Source organism: Varroa jacobsoni, unplaced genomic scaffold (assembly GCF_002532875.2).
Source record: "Varroa jacobsoni isolate VJ856 unplaced genomic scaffold, vjacob_1.0 scaffold_711, whole genome shotgun sequence".
Classification (NCBI taxonomy): Eukaryota; Metazoa; Arthropoda; class Arachnida; order Mesostigmata; family Varroidae; genus Varroa; species Varroa jacobsoni.
This window is the reverse complement of record NW_019213613.1, coordinates 23,249-34,872: the sequence shown is the minus strand read 5'-3', so window position 1 is coordinate 34,872 and position 11,624 is coordinate 23,249.

Genomic DNA, 11,624 nt, shown 5'->3' with positions numbered 1-11,624 from the left:
TCTAAATAAAAGTTGTCAATTAGGGGCAAATAGTCAAAAAATAAAAATAATAGTAATTTAGGCAAAATAAATTAAAACATTTAAGTAATTAAAATATTCTATGTTGAATTGATCTGGTTGAAAGTCCTGTAACTTGTTCGGAGTTTTCGGCTAAGCTCACACGTATCGCATCATTATATAGTCAGTATTTCAATTTATAAACAACACAGCAAGACTCAAGGAAATACTGTGCGCACATGAACAGACATACTACCTCCGCAAATAGTCTGCCAAATTTATTTTACTTGCTATTGTTTTTGACAGCTTGGCAGTTACCTGGATGTTTTTAACTGGATTAAAGGAAACATGAAATATATGTCGTTCAGTAGTTTTCTCAAGTCTGAACGAAAAATATCAGGCGGATTTTCTGAGGTTGATGTTATTAGGTTTAATCGATTATTTCATTTGTTCCTGTTACCTACTTTGAAGTATACCCATTTCCACGACTGCACCGAATTATTACTGTGATGTATATCAAGATTTATTTTAGGTCCTTTTCTTAATAATATCCTTACGTATTTTCCTTCTGTATTCGAGACCCAAACAATAGCGCGGTGTAGGTTTCCGTTGTGCTTACAAAAAATACTAAATACACTTTGAAATCTTAAGAAACATCCATCATTTTTATAAGTTCTAAATAGTTGCGAACAAGTGGAAAAAATTAAAAAAAGGTCCTCCAAAGTGCAATCGGACATAAATAAAAAATAATAGGCAGTGTAATTTCACTCAAATTATCTATATAAATGTTGGATTAACTAGCGTTAACGAAGGCGTTACTGTGAACAGCAGCGATCAAGTAAAGGACTAAAATATAATAGAATTTTAAAAATGAGAAAATTGCCAATTTTAGGGAAAAAGTAGTTCAATTAAAGATGAAATTGATTTCGTATCCACTTTTCACAAAGAAGTTTAGATATTAATAATCGAAATTATTAAAATCGAAAAGGGTTCTGAGGCCGATTGGTGGCGTTTTATTTAGTTCTTCACATCTCATCACCTAGACCCTACAATCTTCGATACAGATTGAAAACAATTGCGCCATAATTGGTAGTTTCCTAGTTTTATAAAAAAAATCTAACGAGCGAAAAAACAATTTTTGCTTTGTCGCACAGATAAATCATAAAATATCTCTTCTATCATGTGTACCATTTGGTCCTAAAAACTTCACACTGTTTTGCTACCGTTGCCTTAATGAGAGCAAGACATATCACAGAAAACGTTTATTATTTATATGTTCGTTCCTTTGTACTTCAGGCGAACTTCCTCTTGCACCAGTTCTCAAATCGTTTTGACCATTGAATTTTAACACTAGCTATGGTACATTTCGATGTTTGCCTATGCGTGCAGGATAACAAAATCCTGATTGCGAATCTCTCTCTCTCTCTCTCTCTCTCTCTCTCTCTCTCTCTCATATATATATATATATATATATATATATATATATATATATATGTATGTATGTATGTATATATACTTTTTATATCTTTATTATCATTTATCACGTGTTGCGATCTCGTATACGTTAAAACTATAATCGCATGGCCGTACAGAAGCCATGTTGTGTACATAAATATATATTGAATTAATAGTAAAACAAAATCTGATTTCCTAAGGTCCCTGACGAATATCATCAACAGTTTGAAATGTTCAGTCATATATCATCATCTCGAGACGGATAATGGTTCGAAAAAAGCTACAGTGTTCTCGCCATAAGCTTCTGCTCCGCAAAAAATCTTGCTATTCCTAATGGCAGCCATGGGCCGGAGCTAGGCTGCCGATATAATCCAACGTAGAGAGGCAGCAAACTACCCCAGCCCGCGACGAAGCGAAGTTGGCGGCGAGCGCACTAAACAGACAGGCCAGCTGAGTAAGGCCAGAGCAAGGCAAAGCAGCCAGGAAGTATTCCAGAGTTTTCCGACAGTGCTTCTGACCACTCTCGCGATCCGCTCCGCTCAGAGGGGTAGTGGAAAGGGGAAGGCTCACTCTCTAGCTCGCAAAGTTTCGACATCGCCTTTAGCCCTGTACGAGGCAATGTCGCAAACTACCCCGGTCTGAACGAGCGAACAGGAGACGGCCGACTGCTGTCCGCCGCTCCAACAGCCACACTGTAACATCGACGCGGCGGCAGTGGCAGCAGCGGAAATAGGGATAGGGATAAGCGTAGAGGGAAGGTGGACTGTGGGGAATTTGCCGGCCATGCTAGCGGGGGAAGTGGAGTGGTCTCCCTCTTTTACCAAAGCCTCGCCAGGCGGCGCTAGTTAGTCTGTGCAACGGTATCGACATAGTGGGGCTTCTGGAAGAACTCTGGAATTCGCAGAAGGCAGAATCCGTTCACCGTTTAAAGTTCTAGGAACTGGCAATATTCAGTTAGTGTGTAGAGAGCGTGTTCAACATATCTAGCAGCTATGCTTGTTATATGAACGTAAGTTAGATAAATAGGGCTATATAGCTTCGTAAATAGCTGACACGAAGCTGTCGGAAACTGCTGTCAGAAACTCACTCGTTTTTCGTCTGCTAACGTTACGTGAAGCTATGGAAACGTGATGATTGAGGTCGCAGCCTCTCACGTGCATGCTGTGATCGTGTGTATCCAAGCGTCTACTCAATTTCGATCATGGCGTTCTCTCATAGTCGTTCTCTTTTGCCGGCTTTTCTCATTTAAGTGCAACAATAGCACACGGTACTGCGAATCTCTCCGTACTGAGCAGCCCCTTCGGGTTTCTCCTTAACGCAGAGCCCACTGTCGCGTTTTTACTCACGTAAGAAGTGGACTGTTGCCGATTACATTCGTAGAGGCTAACACGGGTTAGGGTTGAGACTTCGCTTTCAGAGCAGTCGGCGGGAAAGGTAACACAGCAAGACGTATTTCCAAAAATTTACCTGTATCACATGCAATCTACGATAAGCAGTATCCTCGTGGAAATTGCACTTTGGCCCACATGGAAGTTTTAGCTACTTGATGTAGCAAAAAATACGTTAAGACACTATATACTTAAACCCTACTGAGATGCATTCACACACACAAAATGAGCGAACATTTATGGCAAAAATCGAAATGATAAAGTTCTCCCTTAGTTTAAAAAATGTACTATCGGGGGGTTTTCTGTATATTCAAGGGGCGAATCGAATTACTATAATATAATTCACCTATTTACTTCAATTTAGAATTTATCGATATCCATTAATATTATCGAAGAGCTTCTTCACGAGCTCTTTTTCTTTCGCGCGACGCGCGAAATTACTACAAAAAATAGTGTAGCTACTATGGACGTCGAAGACCACCCTTCCATTCGGCATTTTGTAATCCATTGCACTGCCTCTATGAGTTGATACTAATAACGCCAGAAATATAAACTGTTTCCATCACAGACTTTCCACACGGCCGCTAGGAATTCTATTAGCCGGCTGGTTTCTACCGCAAAGCAAAGGGCGTCAGCGTCCGGATTCGAACCCAAACTACCACCACGCGCCTCTAACACAAGAATGCAAACACGTTACCCACTGGGCTATCAATGAGTTGTGCCTATTGCTTATCTATGTTTCGAGTTTCACGTCGGGTATCACCGTTATACAGGCAAATACGTTACCCACTAAGTTAAGTGTGATCGAGCTAGGGAGAATAAACCTCTCTATGGCGGACCTGATTTTGAGCAGACGACACGCGTTTCATATTTGCTTACATTCTGTAATGCATCTTCTCTGGGCCAACTTCGTAATTTTTTTCTTATCGAATGCTCTGGACAGCTACGTTCAGAACCGTTTCGCAAAAATGAACTATCTATCTTTCTGCAGTATTTAATTTTAGTTGGCTCAACATTAGCATCGACTACAGAAGAGGCAGAGTCCAAGGAGGCGGTAAATAAATGATTTCTTCTAACGATCTGCTTTGTTGAAACCGATGTTTACACAAAGTAATGCTGTGGAAGATATAAAACGCAATTAAGAAACACGACCTATTGTATCTGTTGAATATATATTTTCTAATTCATTTTATTACTTATTATTATACCATTATTATTATTGAGTTTAAATTTGATAACAATAATGGTTGTTAAATTTTTGTACCTGCACATATTCAGATATGCACCTGCTTCCTAGAAAATGAATTGAAAAAAAAAAAGGAAAGACTGACAATGCGCTAAAATTGCTACAGCGGGGCAATTAGATATCGAAGCTAGGTAATAGAATAACTAGAAAAATGTTATGGACTTCCCGAAATAGGGCCGTTAGAAAGCTGTAACAAAAGACAACAACGAGGTCCACTATAACGGTATTACAGAGGAAGTGCAACAAGATATTAGAAGCATTCCAGCGACATTCCGGGCGAGCGGATCCGAACTCGGATCGCGTAGGGTCCAGCGCGTATATATAACACAGATCATTTGTGAAAAAGGGAGTACTAAGGAGAGTTTTTCGCTGCAACGCAGATCGTGTAACAATAGCCACAAGCCAATATTTAATCTTGTTCTATTCGAAACTTTAAGTCTTACCCGAATCCCGTGTGAATAGTGATCAATAATAATTATATATAATTACAATATATATTGATTATCCTACTATGCCACGAAGAATATATTTTGATTCTTCTCTAACGAAGAATAGTGGAAACAAGATTTCAGGCACGAGAGCAATTTTGTCGAATGCTACTTAAGGTATAACGTGTTCGGAGAAAGCGCTCGTTATATTTTATTTTTCTATTCTTTTAATGCAAAAGTCACCCCAAAGGACGCCTTTTCCGAATCTCTTGCAAATACCTGCGGGAGCATGTAAGGCATGAACGAAATCTGTATAAATGGCAGGTTACACTTGACTTTGAAGCAGGGCAACAATAAACTAATCAAATCCGAACATTTCAGCCGCTTTTCCTACTCTCGCCGCTATAATGAAGACAAGGCAAATTGGAAATCGTTGCAAAGTTAATTGATGTACATACATATAAACCGATGCTTTTACATTATAGCAGTCTAGTTAAGTTGTAACCAACTGAGAAAGCTCTCGGACGATTTTTTTGGAACGATCTATCAGATTATGGACCTCTCTACTCTTCAAAAAAAAAAAAACAACATCATATATGTACTGGTAAACGTCGATTTAAAATGACTGAAATTCACTATGGATGGAAAAAGTGAGTTTCAGAAATTTAAGCGTCGTTTTCTTGACATCGATCATTTTCACCACACACCACAATGCGAGGTTATTGATTGTTAAATAGACAGAATGAAAATAAATAGATGAGCTCACTTGTAGACTTCTCGGACCGTTGAAGTCACATCTAAGAACAACTTTACCTTGTAACGCAATTTTCTATTCTATCAGACCAGGCCTAGTTAACCTAGATCACGGTGTCAGTGTGTACAGCGTTTGATCGTGGTCAGATTCTATATTCAATTAGAATGACACATCAAGTAGCGGGCATCTTGTATTTTAGTATTTGATGTTAACCAACGTTTTTACTTATTCAGTATAGTAGTAACGCTAAGATGCATCATATGTACAATGAATCCTGCCGAGGTAGATTGTCAAAAAAGAACTGACCATTTTTCTTCTTAAATGGCTTGAAAAGCGGAATTTTAAGTAATAAAAATCTCGTGATGTTGAAGTCGGTTTCATTTAAACACTGAGATCTAGCCGAAGCAGATGTGCGAAGATTGTTGAAACGTCTGCATTCAGACTTCGCGTAAATAGAGGCATACTGACAATTCGCCTGCTCCTTTGACCAGCATTTCTGCAAAGAGGTTCGTTCACTTTACAATTTTACTACTATAAAGTTACAAATGTTTACGCTATTTATAATTAAAATGCGTTATCGAAAGAACTACTCTCAAGATGGTTCGTTCAGGGAGTTCACCCACTGTAAAGGATGCTCTTCGGAGTGGTCAACCGATCACCAAAAAAGAGGCGATGGAATTATTGTGAAAACTGAGCAGGTCTAACGCGTGAGTAGCCACCATATCACCGGAAAGCTAAGCATCTAGTACCAAGCAATTTCCAAACAACAAAGACTCCACGTCCGAGAGCCAACACTCGATCTTTCCTCCATTTGCGAAAGTTCAAAGACACGCAACGAAATTGAGCCGTTTCTAGGACAGCTGATCCGAGCTGATGAAGAGTAGTAAGTCACACACGACAACAGTGTGCAAATGTGCATGAAGATGTACTGCGCAATCTGTAACAAAGCTTAGATTGGCGCTGAACAAGAGGATGCAATGTGTTTCGTGGGCCTGGAGAGACCGTGCAATATGAGGCCGCCGCCTCACAAAACAATTAATTCATTGAATTTTCACTGTGAACACATAACAATATTATAACGAGCTGTTGTTTAAAATCGAGCAAGTCTCTTAATGGGCAGAGAAGTTATAGATCTTCGCCATGACAGTGCCAGATCACGTGCCTATCTGTAGCCATCCGGCAAAAATGGAGGTAATTCAAATAGGAAATTTTAACGTATCCTCCGGATATCCTCCACAAACTTCCTTGATGGTGTCAATTTCGTCCCAATGTAGAGTTGCAAAGATCAATTGCCGTAATTACTTTACACATACAGAAATTATACAACGATGGCGTAACGTATTACTAGAGAACGATGAGAGAAGAGTATCGATTGAAATTGCGCGTATTTCGTTTAGTCATATTATTTTTAAAATATAGATATATTTGCTCTAATATTGGCTTCAAAACGTTCACGATTTTTTCGATAACCAAGTATATATGCTCAATTCTAAACTAATCTGTAATAACTACTCTCGATTTATCCATCTCCGCACTATTTTCTTTGATTGTTTACAATACATATGGAAAAAACAAAGGTCTTGTTAAACAGACAGAATTGTACCGACTGTATTTTTGTCGTCTGCCAAGTAAATATCCAACTATTTGCATCAGCTCTTTTATCTCTCTGTGTTCCATACAAACTAATAACAATTTACGCCGACATCAACTTGCGAGTTCATTGAATTTTCCATATATGATGATTACCAAATACATATAACGCTTGAGCAGCACTTGCCTTTATAACGCATATTCATAAGAATGGCATTAAGACAGAATAATCTTTTGTAAGTATAGCAGACATGCAGCGTAGTCTTCTGCTTTTTCTTCATCTATCCAAAGAATTGTTTGGTGCCCTATGCCTGCATATGCGAATAGTTCAGAAATCGAACATTTCACCGCTCGTCTCCTCCCCTTTCGTCGGCTATACTATTTTCATCTCTTTGGTCATGGCCTCCCCCTACGTCTAATGCGACAACATTATTTCCTATGCTTTTCAAGCAAAACTTCGTAGCGTCGTATGTTGCATTGCTAGAGAGAATCTCTACCTCCGTTAGTTGGTGCTAACCCCCCAGACGGACACCGTACTCGTCGAGGTGTTCCTATGCAGTACAGTGCAAGTCTTAGGGACGGTTGGAATTAAAACTCCTCACAGTGCTAGACATAGCCCTATGTTTTGTCGAGCCCGGAGGGGCGAGAGGATAAGGATGGACATTGGTATGAAGGCGCAGTGGACAGGACGTACCGAAGACGCCGATAGTAACCAGGGCTTGCTAGCTCATTGCAGGCTATACTATTTCCTCCCCAATGCTCGGTCGACCCCGTCGGCTACGAAGGCGCCCTGTGTGCACCCCTCTCATAGAGAGAGACTCGCTTACCCACCCCTTTTGTCACGCAGTCCGGCAAGCGAACGATCCCCCAGCAGCTTACGAGCCTCCTTCTTCAACTGTCGAGCGGTGACATAGGGAAAGACAGAGAAAGACGAACGAGAGAGAAACAGAGACTGCCTCTGTGAGGAGAATCTATATGAAGCCAGACGATGCCACATGGGGCGGGTATTCGAAGCTTCGCGCAAAGACGAGTATAAAAAATATATCGGGTATGAGTTTTACGAAGCGAAGAAGCCCGAGACAACTGAGAGCTATGCATGCAGGGCAGTCAAGCTGGCGGACGAACGAACGAACGCAAGGAAGAACGTTGCTGTGATGCAGCTGCCGTTAGGCCGTTAGACGCAGTTCCGCCTACGTCACTGTCGTCGGCGACGACATACAAATGTGGCTGAAGCTGCAACAAGTGTCGAGCCCTTTGGAACCATTTAAACACTTACGATGCGCTAACCAGGCTTGTCACCTTCGCTGCATCAGGGCTACGGCACTGCCTCACAGTTGCTTCACATCGTACTTGGCTTCCAACATGGAGTAGTCAAAATACGATAACTTATCCTACTCGTTAAATAAAGCATATCTTTTGTGCAACGCAAGAAGAAGCATGGGTTGGCCATTCTGTGCTTTAACAGTGTAAGAAATTGGCGTTCTGCCATTATTTGGCCAAGATCGCATAATAATATAAAGGATTTTCTGAGAATCGCTTATGTTTCTATTATAGAACTAAAGGTAAAGGACAATCATTTCAAGTACGATTACGGCAGTCGATGCTTTTCGTTACATGAATGGTCAAAGAAGCAAGCCAGGTTTGAAGTAAAATATTGTCTTATATCGAATCTTGTCGAACACTTAAATACTGCTGTTGTTGTCCAGTTGCGCAGTGCGTGGCTAATAAACGAAAAAGGATAAATGTTACAAATATTGCACTTTGTCTGCCTCGCCGATCCCAGGTGCAGGGATTGCTTCTATCCTCCACTATATATTTGTTACAATTAGTATTTAATTGAGGTACAATCTACATCTTGTATTAAAGAATAAGGCAGCATGATATTGGCTCCTTGGCTTATGGGTTGGAGGGATAAATCCGAGAGGTCGACCTTCTGGTTAATACCTGCTGATACTACGAATGCTTTTGAAACGGTAATCCGACAGAGAAGAGAAAATTTACCGATTGTCGGGTAACTATTGAAATTAAGAAAGATAGATAGTTCAGTTAAGCAAGCCGTCAATCTCACTTTGCTATAAAAAGTTTCCAATCATCGTTATAGGCTATGGGTTAAGCTATTTTTTCTTCATTCTTGTGTCCTTAAGTGCTCCGTTCATTATAAGTTTTATTGCTGCGCGAAATCATAATAATCGCTTTATCACCCAGGCCACCATTTCAGAGCCTTTTCTTTAGAATGCTTTACCCACATCAGCCGGGTGAAGGGCTGCTCGAAAGAGTACCCATGTCCTTTACATTAAGCATCGGGACCGTTTGGGTCACGGTAACGCCGCTTTCGCTGCTCTGCTTAGCTTTGTTTTTGAACTTTCAGATTGCAGGGAATTAGTACGTCTTACCACTTAAATCAGATTGCAAAATGATTGTCAATTTAATCTATTGTTGTAAGTTATTTAATGTTACTTTCGGAGTTGGAACGAAAGGTCCAAGTGAAAACAAAAATAACCTACAATTTATCTTGTAGAATAAACCTAACTAGGATCGTTTTACTTTTTATATAGGCTTAACGTCGGCTACCCTCTGTGCCAATGTTCAGTAAAGCTTCCGGAAATAGCGCTCAGGACAATGAAAATAATGAAGTAAATACAGTTCTTCTACATTTTTAGGAGCAGGACTCATTTCGTCATACCCATCTAATATCGTACACACATGTTGATGATTGTTATAAACAAATTTCAGAATCCTTCATTGTCGCCTAGAACTAGAGCATCGAGGTGATTTTAAGGTGAGACATGTAACCTTAACCTATTAAATAATACCCATTAGGTAAGTACCAATTGGATGCTTTTCGAACGCGTTATCCATTGGAATCACAAGCCCCGAATCAATTATCGTTTGTGTCGTTTCCCATTTGAATTAAGTGTCAACAAGTTCAATTTGCGTTGTCAAGTTGCGTCGGAAACAACCTTTATTAAAACAGACTATGCCGTATCGTAGCTTGGAAGAACAAATTAAATTATCACAGAGCTTCCGAAAAAGCTACTTCAAATGGGTTTTCGTGTACTTCGAACTTCCTTCTCAAGCTCGGAATTGATCTAAAGACTCACGTTTACGATTTCTGCCGCTAATTACATACCCTAACATTACGAAATTATCTTTGGCACTGAGTGACCTATAATATTATCTGACGCACGTTTTATCACAAGCACATACGCGCGTACACACACTGCGCTTTACTACTCCCCTTTATTCGGTGAACTACGTATTATTGGTTTATCTTTTGGTGTTAAGTAATTTTTCTCTTTTTTTCGTTTTCATCCACTGCTTGTCTGGTATTTTTCTGGCCAATTTTGACGCGCCGCTCAACTGCTCAATTCAAAATGAGCATATAAAGGAAAAAAGAAGAGAGTAAGCGAGAAAAGCTAACAGAAAGGCCAAAGCAAGAACAGCCTCTGCTGAAAGTTGTTGATGCTAGTTGCCATGGGTAAGAAACGTCGTTTTGAGGGACCAAGCATCGCTCAGCCCATAAGCGATTTTGTTCCTTTGGTTCGCTCGAGTTTGTGTGTATAGTGACTAGATATCGTCCCACTCGGTTCTACTCGTGTCTGGGTCATTATACTGCGTACTGTGTGCAGTGACATCAAAAAGGAGCGTAGGTTGGGGGGAACGAAAAAGGATAATGTACATTGCCGTGCAAAAAAAGGACGAAGCCAACAAAATGGCATGAAAAAAGGGACGGATGTGGAAAGGAGAAGATGGTGACGATGCACAGGACTGCTATCAAGTTTCGGGTGTGGAAGATCACTGCGTCGCCGACTTGCTGTTTTGCCAGTCTCCAGTCGCTGGCCTGGTGTCGAAAGACTCCTGCCGGTGCTGCTCCTGAGCCATGTTGTTCCACCCTATCCTTTCCGCTGCTGCTGCCGTTGTTTCCGCTACTGCTGTGGTGATTACTGCTGGATGCGCTGGTGTGCTTCTCGCTCGTTGCTTAAGGCGCATTGGTATGCCGTTGTTATCTGTCCATCTGTCTATCTTCCAGAATTGCTTCTTGTTCGCGGTCACAACACTTCTTAGGGAGAAAGAAAGAAGGACAAAGGAAGAGAGCGGGAGGAAAGACGAAAAAGAAGACAAAGATTGGCGGAAAGAGAGACGCTAGTGGAGGCGGCAACTGGGTGAAGGCAACCGAAAACCCTAGTGCGAGTACAATGATGCCGCAACCGAATGTGGGTTCTAGTACGGGTTAGACAGGATGCGAGATGTGATCTGTCCCTCTTTCGCTTGCTCTAGATTCAGTTCCACAACAACCCAGAAAACCTCCGCTCCCGAAGCCCTGCGAGGCCTTTGCTTCCGCACGCTGCTGCTTCTCTTCCGACTGTTTTGCTCGCTGCCGTCTTGGCCAGTGGCAGCAGTAGCAGTCACTGTTTAACTTGGTCGACGTGACCATATTTAAGCAGTAGTGTGCCCAACACCGATAAATGGCGACGGAAGGACAGACATAAAGAGAAGTTTCTCTTGCCCCTTGCCACCCCGTTGCCGTCCAGGCTCCCAGTCCGCCCCTGCCTCACTCATACAACCATCACACGCAGTAGTTCTTTAATCCAATAAGGCTCTCTCTTCATTTTTTGCATTCTATCTCTCACATCTCTTCCTCCAGCTTTTGCCTTCCCGATGCGACTAGTCGCCGTCGTTGACTGCTTTGTACTGTACCTTAGTACACCTTCAGTGCACGTTGCCTTCCTAGGCATGGTTTTGGCTTTTTGTCTTGAGAGATAAGG